At 39.3% G+C, this 21,884-nt stretch overlaps 1 protein-coding gene across 1 annotated transcript in view; it reads left to right on the top strand.

Moving 5' to 3' along the window:
* The window catches only part of stag1a (STAG1 cohesin complex component a), a 47,892-nt gene that overhangs the window by 1,062 nt on the left and 24,946 nt on the right, over nt 1-21,884 (top strand). The window lies entirely within an intron of this gene.

Genomic DNA, 21,884 nt, shown 5'->3' with positions numbered 1-21,884 from the left:
TACAGGTTCATACGGGCTCCAGTCCTGGCCGTCCCCTCCCCTTTCCACACTGTTTGGGGATTGTTGATAGTGGGTCAGAGTGGCTCCCGGCAGTGTGCATGAACCTCACATTGTTGCATAACTGCTTTGTTTACTGTCAGCCATGTGATGCTTCATCCAGGCTGTCTTGGATTGCTATCTGCAGCCCCGCTTGCCTGCCAAACTTGTCTTATCACTCAAGTGTTTCCACCCCATAATGCACAAATCACACTTAATTTATCCTGCAGAACAAGTTAATCAATACACATTACATTTTGGCAGACTTGTGTTTTGCATATGGCGTTGAAAACCACATGTAGATAGTTTGGAAATGGTTTTCTTCCTGCTGTTGACATATTTTTTGAATAAATGGATGCCTAAAATATTAAAGTTAATAATGTTTTGGTGGATTTTTTTGAGTATATTTTAAATTTATAAGCATAATCTAAAAGCAAGTGTATAGTGTAGCATGTCCACATCTCTATGTGAGGGAACAGTTGCTTTAGAGGACCTGTAAAATATATTATGTTTGGTTTTGACATTTGGAAAAGTCTATTTAGGAGGTGCAAAAACTTACAAATTATGCTCTATATTCCCTCGAGATTAATAAACTATTTCTTATATTGAAACACCTCATCTGATTACAGCTAACTCAAGTGGCTTCAGTCCAGATATAAACTGGAAGTGGATGTGTAATTATATATTTTTCCCTTCCTGCTACAGTCAGTCAAGTCCAGCAGGGCAACAGCTATTGGACTTGAGTATTTCAACAGGCCCTGCTGTATTGCCAATGGATCTGTTGTACACTATGCTAAATGTGAACCAGTTTTCCCAGTACATTAAATTAATTTGGGATGGCTTGTCCAAAAAGATCTTTCCTTTCCCTAAAATGTACTGTAAATGAAACTTTATTAATAAGATTGTACAGAAAAGACTACAATAAGGAAACTATTAAAAAAATAATGTAATTTCCGTGAAACACTCATCACTAATCAAATGCCAAGCTCGAGCCGGCTGATATCAACACTTTCAGCTGTTGTCAGAACATTAGTATTTTTGTATATATTACATATTCCTATCAAAATGCAGCGTGAAAACACAGTTTAAAGTGTGAATTTGTTGAAAAACCCTGCTGGAGTAGTGTATTCATAAAGATCAGTGTAGAAAAATGTGTTCCTAATCTAATCAGACATTAGATGATGAACGTGATGCTGTGATTTACAACATTTTGGAAACGTCAGATTATCCACCTGTAGTAAACAATAATTAACTGATAATATCTACACACACTAGACATATAAACACACATACTGTGACCTTTGCTCCTCTTCCATGTGAAGACTCATAAAGCCTCATGTTTTTAAGCTAGAGCTCATAGTAGTCGGGTTGCATTGCAGACGTTGTTTACTTATTTAGCATGGAACCCGTATAGACAGCTGTCTGTTGCTTGGACTCACTTTAAAAACATAATTACAGTTGTATTGCAGGCATCCACCATTAAGACACACAGTTTAATGGGCTCTCAAATCAATTGGTTCAGATACATCCATGTTAATAGGGGAAGTATGCAGTAGCTCTGATGCCCCACAGAACAGAAATGCTTCAGAAACAGCTGTGTTTTTTGGCTTGTAGTAAAGAAACCCTCTATGAACGAAATACTGTTAAATGATTTTTTATCTCACTGAGTCTTTGAATTCCCACACAGTTTTTATTTCTGTTTGAGGAATACTGTGATGAATATCCGGTTATGTACCAGTCTGTCCCTGCCTTGGGTTTTGGGAATAAAACAGTATGAAAGCCAACCATTAAGTGGCATTTCTTGCACATTTTTTATATAGTGACAAGCTTTAGGTTTCATGTCATTGTTTTAAATCTTTTAGATAACATTAAGGGTTAACAGAAATGGTGAATGATCCCTCCTCCTTCCTCTATCCCTTGAGTCGCTTGGCTCTTTGCCCTGGCTCTTCCAATAGTAGCCTAGTGAGCATAGTAATACAAGCCTGAGAACCACATATTGCAGCTTATTAGTAGTATACACACATAATGTAATTTGTTGCAAATATGGGTATTTGTTTACAGGAGAATTGGTTTGACACTGTTTAAAAAAAAAAAAAAAAAGCAAACGGCACATCTTTTATTTCCTTTTACTTAGTAATTGAGCCTTTTAAACATAAAGGTATTAAAGAGGATATTGTTTTAGGCGTAGTATCAAATTGGAACGAGCAGATTTATAAATTGTGCCACTTGATAGTTTCCGAGCCAGAGGCAGTCACAGCTCGATGGCAGTGTGCTTTTTGTTAGAGCCATATGCTTATAATGACACAGCTCAGGAGATTATGTAATGGCTTTGACATTTGTCAGAGCTCATTGCACGGTGACCTTGATTCAAGATGTTGGCTATAAGAAGAACAATAACTGCTCCTCATATTTGTCCAGCCTTCGTTGGAGGAAGAGGTATCAGATAGAAACCTGATATTACTGCCGTCTGCCCTCATTAGTCTATTTATCTCTCTGTCTAATAATATATTAATCATATAACACATCTTTAAGCAATGAAACTAACTTAATGAAGCCCAGTGTTAAGAATTAAGCACTATTTAATCAACCCTAATGACAGTTTTCTCTTTAATTGCGTTCATTAAAATAATAGAATAAGGCAGCATTCGACATACCAGTTATCCTAGTAGTTTCCCCCAAATTACTTGGTATGATGGTGCTGTCAGCTTTGAAAAAAGTGTATTACTAACGACATCTACTGCATATAATCTGCTACGATTACACAAGAACCATGCACTCATCGTTTTGTTTGTTTTTTTACGTACGGTTGAGTAGGATGATGTATTGCCGCTGCTGTTATTTCATTGTTTAAAGAAAGCCCTGAATTTCGGTCATGTCAGTATGCAAACAGATCTTTTGTTATGATTTCTAAAATACTTTTGTCACCCATGGCTGCGAGGATATCCTTGTGATGTGGCTTCCTGTTGAGTAATTGGCTGCATTGCTGTTGACTGTCGCTTACTGGGCCGGTCAGGTCAAGCCAAGCCAGGAAGAAGAAAACTAAACTGAATTTGTTGACTTAATTACAGGTTCATGTCGAAATTGAACGTTTTCTTCTACTTTCATACCTTTAAGCCAGTGGATCCTGACCGATACTTGTAAGAAAAACAACTACAAATGCTTGAAAATGACAACTTTACTGAGTTTTATCCATGTTTTCAGGGTTATTTCCTCAGTATAATATGTAGATTCATTGGCCACACATGCACAACATTATGTCGCTGCAGCCTCATTACACAGACATTAGAGCGATGTAACTTATTGGTTCTGACCTATTTAGTGTCATGACACTTAACACAGAGAACTCAGGCACCATTAAGCTAAATATTGATCGTTCAAAAATGTCCTGCACAGCTTATTACGATCAACTGTGGCGAGATGCCAAAGTGTGAAGAGCTGCTGGCCAAGGAGTTAATAGCATTAACAATGAGAAGGGTGCATTCGGGGGCAATGATATATAGCACCGTTGTCAGTGTTTTAAATATTATAATAGAATACCATAAATTGTTTCAATGTAAATTCAGTATTCACAGAGCTGTAGACAAATCAGAGCCCATACGCTACAAGTGAGCTGCATATGAAACAATATATACAAGTTATTATCAATTATCTGCTCAGGTCAGGCTTTTTGTGCTCAAGTTTAGACTGAAAGCATATAAAACAAACCTTGAAATATTTGGAAAACATAGATTTTTCCTTTTAACTGAAAGCAAAGAGGAAAAACAAGGTTACAGAAGCAGCTGGTGACCACAGCTTGTGTACTGGCTTGTAAATTTCTCCCTGTGGAGATCTACAAACATATCAATAACACAGATTTGTGTGGAATTTGTGCTAGTACATGCTAGTTTTGCTTCACAGCCATTATCAGCATGGCCAGGACAGGGTGCGAAATCAACTGTTTTGTCCACTGGCTAACAAAATGGCTAGTGAACGTTCAGATTTTACCAGCCACTCAATAGATTACCATTGTGTTTTTGGCTGGTGAGTGAAGCAAATCTACCAGCCACTTGCATATTTTACCAGCAGTTGGCTGGTGCTAAGTTTTTGCCCCGGGCTAAGCTGAGAATGATTAAGTCGCCAGGCTGATTTGGAAAGGAAAATTGCATATTGTCAGATAACAGTGACGATATAATGATAGGTCAGATAACGTCATGACAGCTGATTCGATCTTCAGTGTCATAAAAGAGGCTGAGTTTCTTTGTTAAAGTATTACTACTCAGCTGTCAGGTTGAACAGTAATGAGACGAGGTGCGTCATGTCACATGAGTGTATGTGTGTTTTGCAGGTTTTGTGATCTCTCCCTGGTATTCCTTCATGGCTCAGCGGTTGCTAGGCTGAGCGAGCTGCCTTTACCTGCAGCTGACGCACAAGTGTGCTTGCTGATGCAGCCAAGTCTGCTGGCTGGCAGTGGTTATATAGTTTTCTAAAGAGTCGAGAGTGGGAAAACAATACAAGGCTTTACTTTCCAAAGTCAAGACGGCTCTTTTCTCTTTCAACCCACTACCTGTATTATGAATAACTTAGAGCCTAACTGGATCTGAGCTTCACTACATGCAGAATATACTGAAACAGACTTAACACAAGCCTGCGTTTTTTTTTAAACAAAGCCTCCAAGTGAAGTTAATCTGACTTTTCTGGCCTTAAGGTCTGCAGTTAGGTAGCTTTACACTGATCATGTTGAACAGAGGTGGATAGCAACAAAGAACATTCACTGAAGTGCTTAATATTTTTGAGGCTCTGGCATTTGAGTATTTACACTTGTGTGAAAATGTGCACTTCACTACATTTCAACAGGACAATTTAGAGTTTTTACTCAAGTCCATTTATTTGGCAGCTGTAGTTACTAGTTAGATCGATTGTGAAGGTTTTATATGTGGAACAAATGCTAATACAATACGATTAAGAGTTTAAACCAGCTGTGGCATGTGGCCCATTAAAACCAGCTACTACAATAAATTACCACTGACAAGTTAACACAGAAATGATTTAAACTCTGCATCACATTTTATTTTTGACACCCATGTATATTTTGCAGCGTTTACTGTTCATTTTAAATGCTGGAATCTAACAGCCAATTCACATAGAAAGTGTTTTTAGAAGTGTTTTTGACATCCGTCACTCGCGCATCTCACAGATCAGATACGCTTCTATTTTATTAAATGTATTAATACCACAATGACTCCGAGACATGTGTGAGTGACACGCGTCTCACAGAAACCCCCTGTGTTTTTTAAGCCCGAGTCTATTTCTGTCACATTTAATGACGTGTAATCTGCACAGACAGCTGTTTTAAATCAGTGGTTCTCAAACTTTTTCACATCAACGACCCCTGAACTGACACAAATTAGACCACAGATCTTTGATAAGATTTTGTTCCACAGTCCCTCATCTGATAAGATTTTCAGCTTTTAGATGTTTTATTACAGAGAGTGTATGCAACCCATGACCAAAATAGTCACACATTCTGTCATTGTGTTACATATAGATGGAATTATAGTGGAAATAAATTATTCCCCTTTTTGCCGGGGACCCCCTGGACCCTCCTCAAGGAACCCTGCCACTTTGAGAACCACTGGTTTAAATAGCACAAATATCCTGCTGTATACGTGTTTCACAACTTATTAACATTGATGGATCCCAGTCTGTCTGTGAGCTCGCCTTTCACTACAGGCAGATTCCCCTCACTGGCTACACTGGGGAAATAAATCAACAAATACAAACACTGTTGATTTCTTCCCATGCAGCCAACATGAAAACTATTTTGGTTCAGTAAATTTCTGCTGTCAGTCAGCCTCCTGGTGAAGGCGGGTTAGCCGGGCCATCGGTCAGAGTCTCTCAATAGACTGAACAGATCGGAACGTGCTTACGAGCCGCTCACGTCTCGCCTCCGGTGTGAATCCCCATTAACATTTAATGTAGTATGTTTATGTTACAGTGTTGCTATGTCTGCCAAAGAAAAGGACTCCCCCCCCCCCCCCCCCCCCCCCCCCCCCCCGTGCACACTTGCCATGGTGAGTCGTAAATCTCAGCCAGACAGCGGTTTGTGTCGGCATTTGATATGATCTAATTTCAGCACACATTATGAATTCAGTAACAGTCAAGCTTCAACAATGAGATGTAAATCCATGGAAACCCCAAAAATAAGCGAGCGGTAATCACACTTAATTCTGACTTGTGTTAACATCATTTAAGTGTTAATTTGTTGTTGTGTCTTCACCTTGCTCACTCTTAAGTGTAACCATAGACACTCACAGCAGCATTATGGGTGAAAATTACTGTATTGTTATTTTCATCACTTGGAAAAACATTGAGTTGACATGCCAAAGCAGTGGTATGCTGCTTCACAGTACAGATGATATGAAGGAATTAAGTCATTGCTATTATCAGGAATGTAATGTTAGTTTTCAACATGAATACAGATGGTGTGGATACACTGAACAGCTCATATATTAGATGAGAACGATTTCCAAAACGAGCCACGTCGATTAGGAAACGTTGCTCCCACCTGTGTTTGGACTGACAGCAGTTCATTTTTACATCAGCGCTGTAAAATGGAGCTTTGTAGACTGGAACACCTTATTAAAGCCTCAGACAGACGGCTCAAAGAAAAGACTGCCACCAGCACTTCACTCACATTGAATGCAGAGGAGAGTTTAAGGTTGTATGAATACTGAGTCTTTGTGTGCTGTAGCAGATGCAGGTCTCTGTACATTCACGTTTTTTTATAAGGTAGATAGTTACCTGACAACATGCAAGAAATATTTTCCCCCAAAAGGCCTACACATGTTAAAGAAAAATCCTGGTACTGTTTTGTATCTGTAGTTGCATATTTTACATTTGTCAGTTTCCTTGTTCTTCGGTGGAAAGAATTTCTTTTTGGCGCATCGGCCAGCGGTACGGTCGTGAAAGTTCTAGTTTTGCATACATGGTGATTGAAAGATGTGGATCATATCTCTTTCCCCTCCAGGAGTGCAGTCCCTAGTTTATGAATGGGGGGGGGAAAGAGCTTATGATACATTATTGATCACTTTGTTGCCTCCAGTTTCAAAGGCAATTGACATCCATGCTTATTGAGTCCCCAAGGGTTGGTGTTTGGGGAAATAAGTATATTCTCGCCTCTAGCTTTGGAAGGACCGGACTCCTAATCTAAATTTGGCACCAGACCAGACCCGCAAATCCTCCAGGTGTCATTTATACGGGCAAGGTTAACTACCAGCTTCAAAACAACAGCAAATACCACCTCTTCAGCATCGGCTTTGGCAGTGTGTGTGTGTGTGTGTGTGTGTGTGTGTGTGTGTGTGTGTGTGTGTGTGTGTGTGTGTGTGTGTGTGTGTGTGTGTGTGTGTGTCTCAGCGGTCAGTGCTATTTGTGCACGCTCTTACTTAATATTGATTCACTGGCCTGTTCCAAGTTAATTCTCCGGCTGTACAGAGTGGAGATGAAGTGGTCACAAAACGGGACAGAAATTTCAGCAAAGCGAGCTACTAGATAGATTTCCTGACAGGTCTGGAAACTGTAAATTTGCCAAATTTTTTATTGGCAATGGAAACAAACATGAAGAAGTTTTTACCGTGTACAGAAGAAATCGATATCTTCCAAAAACGGTCTCCGCGAACAAGATTGATGATAAAAAGTCGAGGTCTCGAATTGTATTTTAGAACATATTAAGGAAACTGCACTTGATTCATGGCTGGATAGTTTGATGCTGGGACACAATAATTTTATCCATTAATTTTTGATGAATCCCACTGAGATCTCCCACAAGTGGAGATGTGACAGGCTTGATTTCCTAATAAGAAATGCAGGGGTGCTTTTGCTTTTTGTTCACCGACAGTAGTTTGTGTTTGTATTGCTCAGACCCCATCTGCTGTTTCGTCCTGTGTGATGGGGATTAAGGGGCTTCTCTGGCCGCAGTGTCTGACTCCAGCAGATTATTTTGCCCCGTAAACCTCCTTTCTTATTCCCTGCTTGGCTGCGTATTATCTTAACAGCATTATCCACTTGTAAACCACACAGTCAAACACTGTATTAAACAAAACCCACAAACTGTTGACAGTTGTATTCGAGGTTTAAAACTAACGTTGTTTGAACACTGTTCACAGTGGCTGACTCCAACAGCACCCAGCCATAATGTGAAAGGAATGAAAGGACATTTGCAAATATTTTGAGTGGAAAACTCTTAATATTCCAGGCAGTTTATGGTGATTTCACATCGGACTGATGGTACGTGTAGCCTGCATGTTTTTGCACGTACGAAATCGAGGCGGAGAGTCTATGCGCTGCATCACACACTTACTGTAAGTTGTAAAGGCACTTATGTGAGATGGAGAATCATTTGTAATGGAGAGTAAATACAGAAAGACTAATTCATTAAAAAATGTTTGATCATTTCAGATAGGGATGCAGGGATGTGATAGGAAACAACACAGATGAAGTCGTGGGCTGAAAAACCAAAACCATGAGCTGAAAGACACTAAAACGCTCCGTTAAGCTAATGACATTTTTAGATCAGGGTAGCTTTATACAAAAACTAGCAACAGGTGGAAACTTTTAGCTCCGTCAGCCTTTTTTTTCCCGATCTGATTCCACAAATCTGTACACCTCATTTTGTGATAGTCGTTAAAATAGTTTTATATAACGTAAAAGTGGAAACACTGAGTCTTATAACATCATTGACAAAGAAACTGGATCGGTCACATCATTGCTCATAGCTGATCTGCTTATAAGGTCACCAGTTATGCAGGTTGGGTAATGCAGTGCAGCTAATTGTCATACAACCACTATACAACATGTTCTGTATTATTATAGCACCATATTGTAACTTACAGCACCTGCGATTCACAGCCGTGTTCAACAGTCAGAATTTACCTGCACGTCCCCTGCAATGAATGTTAATTCGCCACTTGGAATTCATTGAATTGAATTAACAGAGCGTTTGCCCCTATTCTGGCTCTGCACTCGTAGCCCAGCCCGGCCGAGAAACCACCACAAACTGCCAACGATCCTATGAGGAAAACTGTTTTAATAGGGAGACAAGAGATTCCCCCGACTGTGCAGTAGCAATTATTTCCATTATCTCGTCATTCTCTATCGCTATTATGTCGCGTTGTGAGATTGTCAAAAGTAATGACAAGCTTTTCACATTTACAGCTATTTGTTTGGCAGAAAGTCATGAATGCTAAGACTTTGTAACTTTCACAAACCTTCGGCCTTTAATCGGTATAGCGCTGCAACAAACGATTATATTCATTATCAATTAGTCTGCTGATTTCCTTTTTTTTCACGATTTAATCATTTTGTCTATGATGGAGTGGTGGAGTATTCAGATGTTTTGTTTTGTCCGACCAACAGTCCAAAATCCAAAGACATTCAGTTTACTATCATGTATGACAAAGGAGAAATATTTGGCATTTTCACTTAAAAATTAGTAAAATGATTATTCATCAGAATAGTTAGAGATCAACTAATTGACCAATCATTCCAGCTCTAATCTGATAGTTCGATGTCCCATCGAGATACGCATGTTTAATTTGCCTAATTGCTTGATTAAATTTGTCTCACCGCTCTGTAGTAGCAATCTCTTTGTTGTCTAAAATGGTAATTTAGCCCCCTAGTAGATAAAGCCTTTGTGCATCCCTCTGCAGGATAGGATCCTCTCAAAACATTACTGAATATACCACTCACTATGAATGCAGCATCTCTTTTTTTCTCCTTTTTCTTTGTCTTTTCTGTTTGTGTCAGACACCTGGCTGGGATTTGCATACACTACCTCCTTGAAGCAGAGTTTTAAATCGGCCATCTGCTTCAGTCAAAGCTCACCAGCCTCTTCTTCTGATTCCCTCACCCACAGCTCATAGTTGGGCCCGTACATTATTGCTACATAACAGTATTTTTTCTCTTTCTTTCTTTTCTTTTTTTTTTTTTTTTGCTTTGACATCTGCCAGCTCAGATTAGCAGGCTTCTTCCGCTCCTGTGAAATCTTCAACGTGCTGCTAGATCATTAGGAGGTAATAATGGGTGTGAGAAATAATGGCCTCCGCAAGGCGAGTGTGTCAGTGTGTGTGTGTGTGTGTTTATGAGAGTGTGTGTGTGTGTGTGTGTCCTGCCCCGTCTTCGCTCTCTCTTCCCCCCTTTATTACAAGTGAATCTGAGGCAGACTGAAAATCTGGGCCAAGGTGAGAGACGGAGCCCAGACAGATGAGAGAAGAACAAATGAGTCTCTTTTCTTTTTCTATTCCACACTCCCTCCCCTGCTGCTCTCCCCCTGTGAGCTGCTGTCACCACCACCCCCCCACCCCCCCACCCCCAAATTTGCCCCCTCACTCCCCCCCTAACCCCCCCCCCCCCCCACCTCTCCTCATTCTCGGGGCTCCATTTTGCGTCAGCTGCAGCCAAGCAGGCAGCCATTGCACACACACACACAAACACACACACACACAGGGGGAGAAACATTGCCTTGTCTTATTTTTTTTTTACCGTTCAATAGCCTTGCCCTTTTTTTTTCTTCCATGAACTATTTATCCTTTATTCACAGAGGTGGCTCTCAAGAGATTGGGGGGAAAAAAATCTATTTTTCAGCAGAGATCTTATCAGTTAGTGTAGTTCACACAGCATCCTTCCACTCCCCTCCTCTCCTCTCTTTGCTAAGATCAGGCTTTGTGCGCTGCAGAGAACAAGCGTACAGTAGTTTGTGGCAGTAACAGATGGCTGTGCATGCGTGTGTGTGTGTGCGTGCGCCTGTGTGCGTGTATGTGTGTGTGTGTGTGTGTGTGCAGGAACATGACTGAGACTTTCTGTGTTGGATGGGTAATCTCCCGTGTGACATAATCATAATCTGGTTAAACCAGACGGCCACAGTTGGCCTCAAGGCTGTTCCACATTACATATAAGGCCATAGCTCTTTGGTCTCGATATGTATGGAGGCTGGCAGCATGATAAAGTGCAATTATTGTCTTGGTGGCTCAGCTCGTAGCTACGGCCCCAGAGGGACCGATTGTGGTTCAAGCGCACTAGTCAGGCTCTGGTTGGGTTTCAGTCCGGATAGGTTTGAGAGCTTGCTGATATTTAAAGACTCTTTCTTTGTTGTAGTTTTGTTGTTTTTTTGACATTGCTGCTATTTGTTTCAAATGAGATCAGAAGTCCCAGTCCTTCTCTTGCCCTCTCTCTCTCTCTCAAAAAGGAAAAACTTCAGCGAGGCACTTATATATTACTTCATGCACCTGAAAGCCTCGTGGCACTTGTCAGGTGCATCCGACCGCTGAGGCACTTTTCTAGAAAGCTTCTCCTTGATCTACTCTAGCTTGGATTGTACCTCATTTGTATGTTGCTTTGGACATATAAATGTAAATCTCACACTCGTTAGAAGGAAAAAAAGAATAATCAGGTCGGAAACATTTTCTCACACTTCAACTTGTGATGTGAGATCAAACGGACATGATGATGATGATGATGATGATGGTCAAATAGCAGTTTAACTGATAGCTATAATGAGCAACAATTTACTATCATAAAACAAACAAACACATATCTGAAAACATTCACATTGAAGAAGTTGGAACCAATGAGTTTTTTTTGCATTTCTGCTCCAAAAATGGGTTCAGTTATCAGAATAATTGCCACGTGATTTTCTATTTATCATCTGATCGCTTAAATTCTAGTCCTCACACAGTCCAGAGTAAACAAATACTACTTTAAAAAGGAACGTACCCTTTCAGAAACATTTTTTCCCTAAAGTCTTCTTAGGGTGGGTCCAAAAATATCTCCACAAGTTTATTAGCGGTCAAACAAACATGTACATCGTTATTTTTTTTCCCCCTCTCAGTTGCTTAAACACCTCAGGATCAGTAATGACACATCCTCCACTTCCTTTCTAGCCATTAACAAATTCAGTGTTACATATCCACCGGCGATGAGGAGAGAAAATGAATCGGGGACAGCAGGATGATGTATTTTTGCAGAGTATACTGTCTTAAACGTGGAGACTCCAATTTACCGAAGCGCTATTGAACACTTTTTTTTTTTTTTTTTTTTTTTTTTGAGCTGCATGGAAGATTAAGCAATAGCGAATATAATTATTCACCCGTCACCATTTCTGCCTTTTATCAATTTTAACTAGGCGTGTCTGAATCGGGCAGAAGTGAAGGACATTCATTTAAATTATTTTTCATCTTTGGTTGCGCTGCCGCTTACATCACTTTATTTCCATTTTAATTCGAGCTGGCAGGTGTTAGATTGAATGCATCATCGGGACCTGAACTGGAGGGCCGCTCCGCTCTGCTCTACTCTTTCTGTGCCTTGATAAGACTTCATTTCTTTTTTAAAAAATGCCACACAGTGTAACCACAAAGAGCCCCTGTGTGTGTGAGAGAGAGAGAGGACAGGAGATGTTATGTAGCACAGGTTAAGAAGTGCAAATCAAGTGAAGGCATCGCTCATATGTAGGGATGCAGCGATATTTAACCGCGCTTTAAAACGCTCAGCTACAACGAGCGTTTCTGTTGTCACTCTCAAAAAGGGGACATAATGGTCTGTTATTTTGCTATGAACAATTGTGCCAAAAAAAAGACAGACTACAGGCGGAAACAAAGCTGGTGCACCAGCTTAAAACGCCGTGCTGCAACAAGTTCAGGTACATAAAGTTACACACACTCACAAGAGAAAATCACCTTATTTATGTTTATGGAGGCTACTTTAGCTAAAGGAGATGAGAAATGTTCTGGTAATGGCCGAGGGACCCCAAAATTGAAACGTTGTATCCTCCAAAACACCTTAAATAATGAGCGTGGGAGTATTTTGGATACATAAAGAGCAGCCAGGGGGTTGTTGAAGAAGACGGATGTGCAATTTGTAAAACTTTAAGAAGAAAAGTCGATGCTTAAGGATTAAACTTAATGCCACATCTTTGAGATCACCATCCAGCTATACAGACTCAAGTGAAGGTAATACACTAAAAACAACATGACTGAAGTGGCAAGTTACTTAATGAAAGTTGGTAGGGAATTAAATATATAAGTGTCACTCACAATCAACACAGTAGCAGTGAGTCAGTGCAGAGTAAACCAACGGCAGCAAAAGCAGGAAAAGGAGCATTTCACTGTTTATAAATGAACGCTCACCAAAACAGCATGTTATCCTCTCAAGGGCTTCAGTGCAACGTTTTACATCCTGTCGCTTCCTCCCATCTGTGTCGACTAAACACTAGGTATGATATGATGTAAGAGACTAACTTAACAGTGGGATTTTGTAGACTTTGCAGCACTATACGTGGGATCTAATGAATTGCATTTCAGCGATTAATAACCCTTGAAGAAGACAGATGTTCTCAGTTTCTTTCATTTTTACTAGGACTGCAACAAAAAAAACAATAATAGACAGGATTTTCTCGGGTCATATGTAAAATTAGATTAATTATTAAAATAGATGATTAAAAATGAGTTAAAAAATAGGCAATTGATGTGTAAAAACCTACATTAGTAATATTTCCCCTTGAGGATCAATAAAGTTCATCTTATATTAATAATAATAATAATAATAGTATCTTTTAAATATTAGAACTCAACTAAAGACTGCAGAGTCCAGTCGAATTTCATCTTGGCATGGATTATTTATTTTCATTTTTCTTATTCACTGTTAGCCTGAGACTACCTCTGATACTGCTGCACTTCAACCCACTGTTGCAGAATCCTTGGCAAAGTGTGTCTGATCCTCCCTCTTTAAAACAAACAACCTCATGTTTGTTTATCCATTCCTAGTATTGTGAAATAAATTAATGCATAATAATTGTGAAACCATGATATTTTTTTTCCCCTCAGACTGTAGTCATAATCATAATAATCATACAGATTAAAATCTATAATTGTTGCATCCCTACTTGTATGTGATGCATGTTTTTGGACTGCTGAGTCACATTGACGTCCAAACTTCCTGTTTTTAGTTGGTTATTGGTGCAGCATGTGAAGTTTTCTGTTTCTGTTCCTATTTGGGGTTTTTTTTTTTTTTTTTGGTGTGTCTGTCTGTTTTGTTTGCATCTGTCTTGATATTTATTCCCCCGGCTGCCTCAGTCTGCTCTCTAATGCCGATACAGACTGTCTGAAGGCGTTTCTCAAATGCGGTTTGTACAGTCTGCGTGTTTACATTTATTCAAGAGAACAGGTTATACAGGTGATCAGAGAACACGTTCACATGCACAGCAGTAAACTTGTTTCTGTAATACATGCAGAAAGGTCAATAATCAGATTTCTCCCCTTCCCCCGGCCTTCTTATCTTATTTTCACTGTATTAGTGATGGAAGACACTACTGTCTTGACTTTTTTTGTTGTGTGTGTGTGTGTGTGTGTGTGTACTGTATTGTATGTATGTGCTGGAGTAGACTGATGGTGCAGTGAGAAGACAAGCAGACAAAAAGACAAGAATACAGCTCTTCCTGACAATGTGAAAGTGTCTTAATTTAACAAATAGTCAAATGTTTGACACGTTTGGGCCTCAACAGGCTAAGTTGTGTTAGTTGTGTTTAGTCAGAACTTTGATATAATTGTTTTAAATATGAGAAGACATCGCTACGCGTAATTATCTCTCTGCTTTCAGTCACTTGCTCTGATGCTTTCTCCGTCTGAAGTCTTTGTCCTGCTGCACACACGCACTTTAAAAAAAAACAAAAAACTCTTAGAAACCCGGTTACGCGTATACATGGCCAAGAAACTGGCATTCTTCAGGAGAAATCTAGCCGGGGAAATGATGTAATCCCCTATACAGACACCAGATTTCTCATTCACATGAAGTAAGAAATCAGCTTATGGAAAGCAAACTGTAACCCAGTTACTGACGTGTCGATTCGCACCGTAACAATGTGTACACTGGGGTTAAAGACATCATATAGCTGCAGTTTGTTTACAAGTGCATATGCTTGTTAAAAAACCTTTATGTTTTGGCTTCTCTTTATTTCCTCACGTCACACATAAAGAAGCATTTTGCAACCTGCATAAAATTAGTGACTTTAGTTTCAAATATATCTAGAGAAACAAAGAGTGAGAAAGAAAGCGCACAGCTGTGGGTGAGCATGAAAGAGAGAGAGAGAGACTCAACAGAAACTCAAACTTAATTTGTCCACTTTCTTAATTAAAAATACCACCAGAACAAAGTCTGAGCGAATTTTTTAAGACCCCCTCCACACCCGTTTTAAGATGTATATAAAGTACTCTACTCTGAATAATAATTTGTATCTGATACGTGTCTGGTTTTACACAAAAGAGATCCAATTATCTTGTTAAAATTCTTAAAATTACATCTACTCTTTCTCCCTCGTGAATATGTAAATTTATTTCCTTTCAGAAGTTTTAACTGCTGGACACAAGATGTCTAACTTGACGCGACAGATGGTTTGTTACACAGAACCATCTGAGAAGTCGTCCTTGGAAACTGTTTGGAAAAAGAGCAGGCACTTTTTAAAAAATAAATAAATAAATAAATAAAATACTTGGCAGGTGATTGGATGAACCATCTGTCCATCACTGTCTTACTTTAACTTGAAGCTTGACGAGACGGATTCTCACGTAATATCGTGATCTCGCGAATCCGCCTCACGAGGTAACGAGACGTCCGTTCTCAGTGTACGTGAGACTTTAAGTTTTACACATCACACTTATAGAAGTTGAACGTCGGACCAGAATTTGGCTTCTAAACTAGTTGTGATGTCACATATCATGCAAGAAGAAGAAAAACACATTTTTGAGTGACAGACACTGCTGAAATGTCATTAATCAAAGTGACACATTTGACAAAGCGTCGCCAATTTCATAAATGACTTAAATCAGTCATTTGGTGTAAGTCTAACACCATTATTACACCAAGGTTTCTATTCAGTCGTTTGATTCATTTCGAGCATTGTCTGATGTCACTCTGGGGTTTGAATTTGTGCACCACAAAGGTCACGTCTGTCTTGCACCTACCAGGATTTGTGTTAAGGTAGTTTATATATTCATCATCATGGAAAAATAATACTCAGTTCTCTAATGTTTCTTGTCACACTGTGTGGTATGATTAAGACGTTTCCTGTATACCGCTGCACCTTTTCTGCACATAAACAGATAAATCCTGTCAAGTCAGGCTGTTGGTGAAGTGGTTTTGGCTGTGAACCACATACTGTAAAGGCTTTAACGGTGTTTTTACAGTGTTATCTCAACATAGTTATTCACAATAGCAGGATGTGTTTACTGCCCGACTTTCTAAACGAGTGAATAGCAGTATCTCAAAAGTGAATACTGACCTTTTTAAGTAATAAAAAAAAAAGTGGTTTGTGAAAATATAATGCTGCACACAACTGAAAGATGTTCACACTTTTCCATCACTACCTATCCCTCTTTATGATATTTTCTTTTTCCCCCTCTCGTCTGATGTATTTTGCAGATCTGAACTGTGAAACAGCCAGTCTGTTGCAATAAGATACCAGCCTGTAGAATAAGCACTACCCTATCTGATTCAGCAGGGCTCCTGGCAGATGCACTTTTAGCAAAAACATAGCCGGTGCCGTGTATGAAGAGTAAAAAAAAAACTTCTGGGATGACTGAAATATTTAAAGTTGGCATGTTTTACTAATCATACCATTGCACGGCCCTCGTCGGCCCTACAGCCTCTGAATGTTAAAACTGAGTAGTTTATTTAGAGTTAAACTGACTGGATGCTGGCCACCCGCCAGAGTGTTTTTGTGGAAGAGAGGAGATCCTCACATTCACTAGTTTCCCTCCAGTGGTTTGTGATTGCAGGCACTATACTATTATATTTAATTATAGATGTGCATCATATGTCAGTTTACTGCTAAGCCATTCTTGCGAGTGCCTCTCCCTTCATTATATTTGTATAGCAGCTAACAGCTTCTCACTGATTTTTTTTACAGGCATACTAAATATGACCTCAGCCAATTTATTAAATGAAACCTTTAATAAATGAGTATAGCTGTCAGAAAAAGATGTTCTTTTGAGGTTGCCAGTTTTTTTATTTAGTGGGAGACATAGAAGAAGATATAACTGCTGTCTTATTGCCAGGATTTTTGTGGACATGAACCTGACTGATTAAAATCCAATCACTGGCACAGACACATCTTTCTTAGACTGCTCGATGTAATTAATGGACAGCGGCCAGTCAGCCATTTAACTGTACTCGCACAATTACTCGCCCATAACTAGAGCTGAGTATTCAACGGTTTAAAAGGTCTATTAACTATACTATGCTAACTGTGTGGCTCCATGTGCACAAACTGTAATGTTTCTAATACTTTCGTTCAGCACTTTATGAGCAAATATTCATTATTAAATGTTGAAATAAGACGGTGACCATTATAAACCTGCATCAGCAAGTTGGCAGCGTCGTTGTGAGCATATTCTCGTGTTAGCATTTAGCTAAGTTATTATATTGCTAAAGCTATTGCATCTGAGAAATGTGACGTATTTACTTCAAATATAACAGAAGATTTATGTTGAAGAACATATTTTGTACTCAAAGTGTCAGTGTGGATTTAGATACACCAGATGGTCGGTCACAAGAGTCATAATATAATTACAGTAAATTACGGCTTCAATCAACAGTTATGTTTATCGTCAATTAATGCGATGGTGATAATTTTCTTCATCAATCATTTGGTCTGTTTAAATGTCAGAACAAAATGTGTATTGCAATATCCTTAAGCCTAAGTCTTTTAAATTGCTTGTTTTGTCTGTCCAACAGCCCCAAAACCCAAAGATAGTTTGATTAATGACGAACACAAATGAATAGATAATGAAAACATTTCCTCAATCCACTAATCGATTAATCCACAAATCATTTCAGCTCTGCGCTAAACCTTATTGGTGTTGCAAGCAAGAGTTCATAAAGTGTAATAAAAGAGCAGAGATGTAACCCACAGGATAAGCAGTGATAGTTGCTCACAGCTCAGAAACTGCACATGAAGCAGCCTGACTTGATTACAGGCTATTTATCTTACTTTGAGCCGCACTGATGTACTTTACAACACATACTGTAGATGTCTGGAGGGCTGTATGGCAACTAACCAGGTGGTTTAGACAATTACACACATTCTTGTATATTTCGAGGGCTCGCCCTTTTGGCATTCGTAGGAAACAGTGTGAAGTCAGTTCTGACAGACGGCAACAATCTGCTTTAATGCACGCTCTGCTTAAGAATTGTGTTTTTTTTTTAATAATTCAACAACACTTCCACACATACATGTAATCAGAAAGAATCAAACCACAAGTATGAGATATTTGTAAAGTCAGTGTCGCCGTGACCCGCCGTTTGTAGGATTGACCCTCTCGTTTTCAAGTCGTGGGATGATCCCAGAGGCCGCTCAGGTCAACCGAGATTCAAGTTAACACAATCCATTTAAATCCATCGGGGATCAACTAATCCGCCCGGCGTTCACCTCTTGACACCGCTCCGATATTCTTCAGTGACAAACCTGACTCCTCACTCCGCCTCTCCCTCCTCACACCATCATAACACTTATCATAAATTGCGGTGGTAAATGTATATGGAGGAGACTACAGTCTGCCGGGGAAGAGAGCAGATGATATGCAGTGTGGTTTACAGTTACAAATAATGGCTGAGACTGATTTGGGTCAAATTTCCCAAAGCGCCGGAAGCGTGTAGATAAATGTTTTTTTTTTGTTTTTTTTGAGGAGATAATGAAAGTAGTAAATGGCTATTGAGGGAGAAAAATGACTTAATTTTGAAGTCTGTAGCGAGTATGTTGCTACAGAAACCAACCTTGTAAAGACAAGCGCTGCGCAAAGGGTTGCGTTCGATCAGTTTTTTAATGATTGAGCCTGTCAGGTTTGTGTGTGCGGACCACCGTCATCACCACACACACACACACACACACACACACACACACAGACAGAAAGAGAGTTGTAAAAGTTAATCCCCTTCAGTGTGAGCTTGATGTAACATCAGCTATAGAGGCTATAGTGAGTAAAAGGAGAAAGAGTTAAGCAGCTTTAGCTTTTGCCAGTCTGTTAGAGCTCTGCAGAGCTGTACATTTGGCTGCTTTTTTTTGTGGCTTTTTGTCTATTTGTAATGTTGAGGAGATATTGAGGAGTTTGTGCAGTGTCACATGCAGTTGTGTGTGTGTGACTGTGCACTTTATTTAAAGAGGCTTTCAAGAGTAAAAGGTTTTTATACAGGTATGTTGAGCATTGGAGGTAATGATGCAGGGTATTGTGGGTGAATGCATAAAGTGAAGTTTGTTTTTTTTTTGTTCCTTGCCCACCCTTTGTGCTAAATCTTTACATCTGTAAGTTTAAGGCTGGAAATAGTCAGCACTTTCTGTTAGAGTAACTGTAGTGTATCTCTGTGACAGCTCACTAAAACAGGTAATAACACTCCTGTCATGTGGAAACCCATCAAGAAAAAGGTACTTGATCTCTCCGCTTGCTGTGTCCGTCCGCTCCCAGCTCTCATGAACTCACAGAGAAGCTAGTGGAAACCACAGATGGTCATTTTCTCATAATTATTAGCCATCTTGTTGGCTCTTGAAACTATCAAGTCCATTCCTGGTGAAATATATGTTCATCACATCTGAGAGCGCTCGAAATTCACCCTGAGAAGTGCCTGTAGCCGGGATGTAAGCCATCTGTTTTTAAGGATTTTCCATTTTAATCAAATAAAACCAATTTTTCGCTACTGCACAGCTTGAAACAAGTAGTAGATCAACAACTACTTTGGTGAATGATTAATCTTTTAAGTCATTCTTAAAGCTTTTTGTGCCAAAACTCAACTGATTCTGCCTTCTCAAACTGGTTTCCTTGGTTTTCTATTATTGTAAATTTGGAGATGATCAACTGAGACGGGTGTTTTACACTTGATTTAATAGAAAATGAAAATAATCGTTAGTTGCAGCTTACTCTAATGCGAGCATAGGCTTTGTGTTGACGTTGTTTTCCAAAGTAACATACTGTACATACATGCAGAAATAAAACGGCATGTGAAAATAATTGTCTTTTCCTTCCATAACACTGAATCATAAATTACACCTGCACTTTGTTAGTTTTAATCTCCTACTGAAATGTCCAGTGTGTCTTTGCTTCATGTGAATAGATGTTTAGGCCTACACTTGTTTTGCTAGTCATGTGTATTTTCCTGCATTTGTATTGATCTTGATAGGAGGTCCTGACAGTGTCCTCTTAAGGAGTTTGTTTGATGTTTCCTTCATGCGTTCACCAGCAGCTCACTTTGAGCTTTGTGTGCGCTACTCATGTCAGTCCCTATGAAATCCGTTACTAGATTCAGTGTTTTCTGTTTTATTTTTTCTGTTTTTAGGATTTCAGCACATTTTGTCATCAGAAAAGTGTCTAATCATGTCGTGGATTAATAGAATTTCAACAATTCAATAAGAAAGTATTCAGAATTTAATCATTCATTGAATGAAATGAATATGAATGAATTTTTAATGATGAAACACAACATTGCACTATTTTTTTTTTTTTTAGTCTTTTAGTCAAAGAAAGTGCTTCACAGTACACGCAGATATTAGCATGAAGAGGTGAAACGGATATGTAAAGCGCTATGACCTGACCTTTAAATGTTTGAGGGTGATCGCATCGTGCGCCATAAAAAATAATAAACACAAAACAACATAATAATAGTAAAATGAGGCTTACAGTGAAGGGATTTGAACAGCGATTCGCTCGTCCTCCCAAAGTCAGAGTGATGCCACTAACCAGCTGTAGGGACGAGTATCGTTAGGATTTTATCTCATCTATACTCTTACTGGTCTGGTTTATACATATACTGGTTCTTTTTCATTACTAAAGAATAAATTCAGAACAGGATTATATTGTTTCTAGAGCAGCAACAGTTAAGTCTCTATGAACACTAGAAGTAGTAGAATTATCGCCTCACATGTCGGAATAAGTGGATTATTAAACTATTTTGACGGTAACTGTTTGGGTCAGGGAGCCTACTGAACCGAGTAAAGTCAGGACATGAAGTGTTAACACCCCTAGCAGGCTTAAAAGTCATTTCCATGTATATTAGCTACAAATTATACAAGGATTACATTTTCTTTCGGGGTTATTTTCCATTCTGTTCATTCATCTTTCCTATTTATGTTGAATTTCTTGTCCACATCACCTGTTCTGTTTTTCGCCGTCCACATCCCATTTAATAACATTAACATATTGTTTTCATGCGTGGCCTTAGTGGGAAGTGTTAATACTCAGCTCTACTTACCACTTTCTCATATCCTGAACTATTGACTGTACAGACAGAAATAGCAAACAAGTCTTCATCGGCTTTATTGACGGCAGCACATTGGATATGATAGTATCTGAGCAACCGTCCTTATTTTAAAGTCTTTTTCCTCTCCTTAATGCCTTTTTTTCCCTCCTGGTGTTATTAGTGGTAAAAATCCAGTCGTGTTATTTTCTGTCTTGAACGGCGCACAAGTGTACCCCCTCAGTGTCGGAAACATGGGCTTACCACACTCTGTCTGTAGAGATAATGGCCAATTATAGCAGATCCAGCACAGGTTATAGTTGTCAGAAGAATCAGCCAGCGGGGACCACGACAGCAGTAAGGTGTGTGTGTGTGTGTGTGTGTGAATGTGAATGTGTGTGTGTCAGGAAAATATTTGCAACAGCAGCTCTTTCACTGAGCAGAATGCAGGTGAAAACAATAATCACCTCACCGTTATCACCCATTAAATCCTCATTGTGATCCCTTAAAACATTAAAGCAATTAAACAGAAAGTGCTTCAGTTCGTATACACATTATGTCATATTTGCCATGTGTTGAAACATGTATATGAAGGTCATAAAAACGTT

Source organism: Thunnus thynnus, chromosome 16 (assembly GCF_963924715.1).
Source record: "Thunnus thynnus chromosome 16, fThuThy2.1, whole genome shotgun sequence".
Lineage (NCBI taxonomy): Eukaryota > Metazoa > Chordata > Actinopteri > Scombriformes > Scombridae > Thunnus > Thunnus thynnus.
This window is presented reverse-complemented; position numbering and strand designations above follow the sequence as displayed.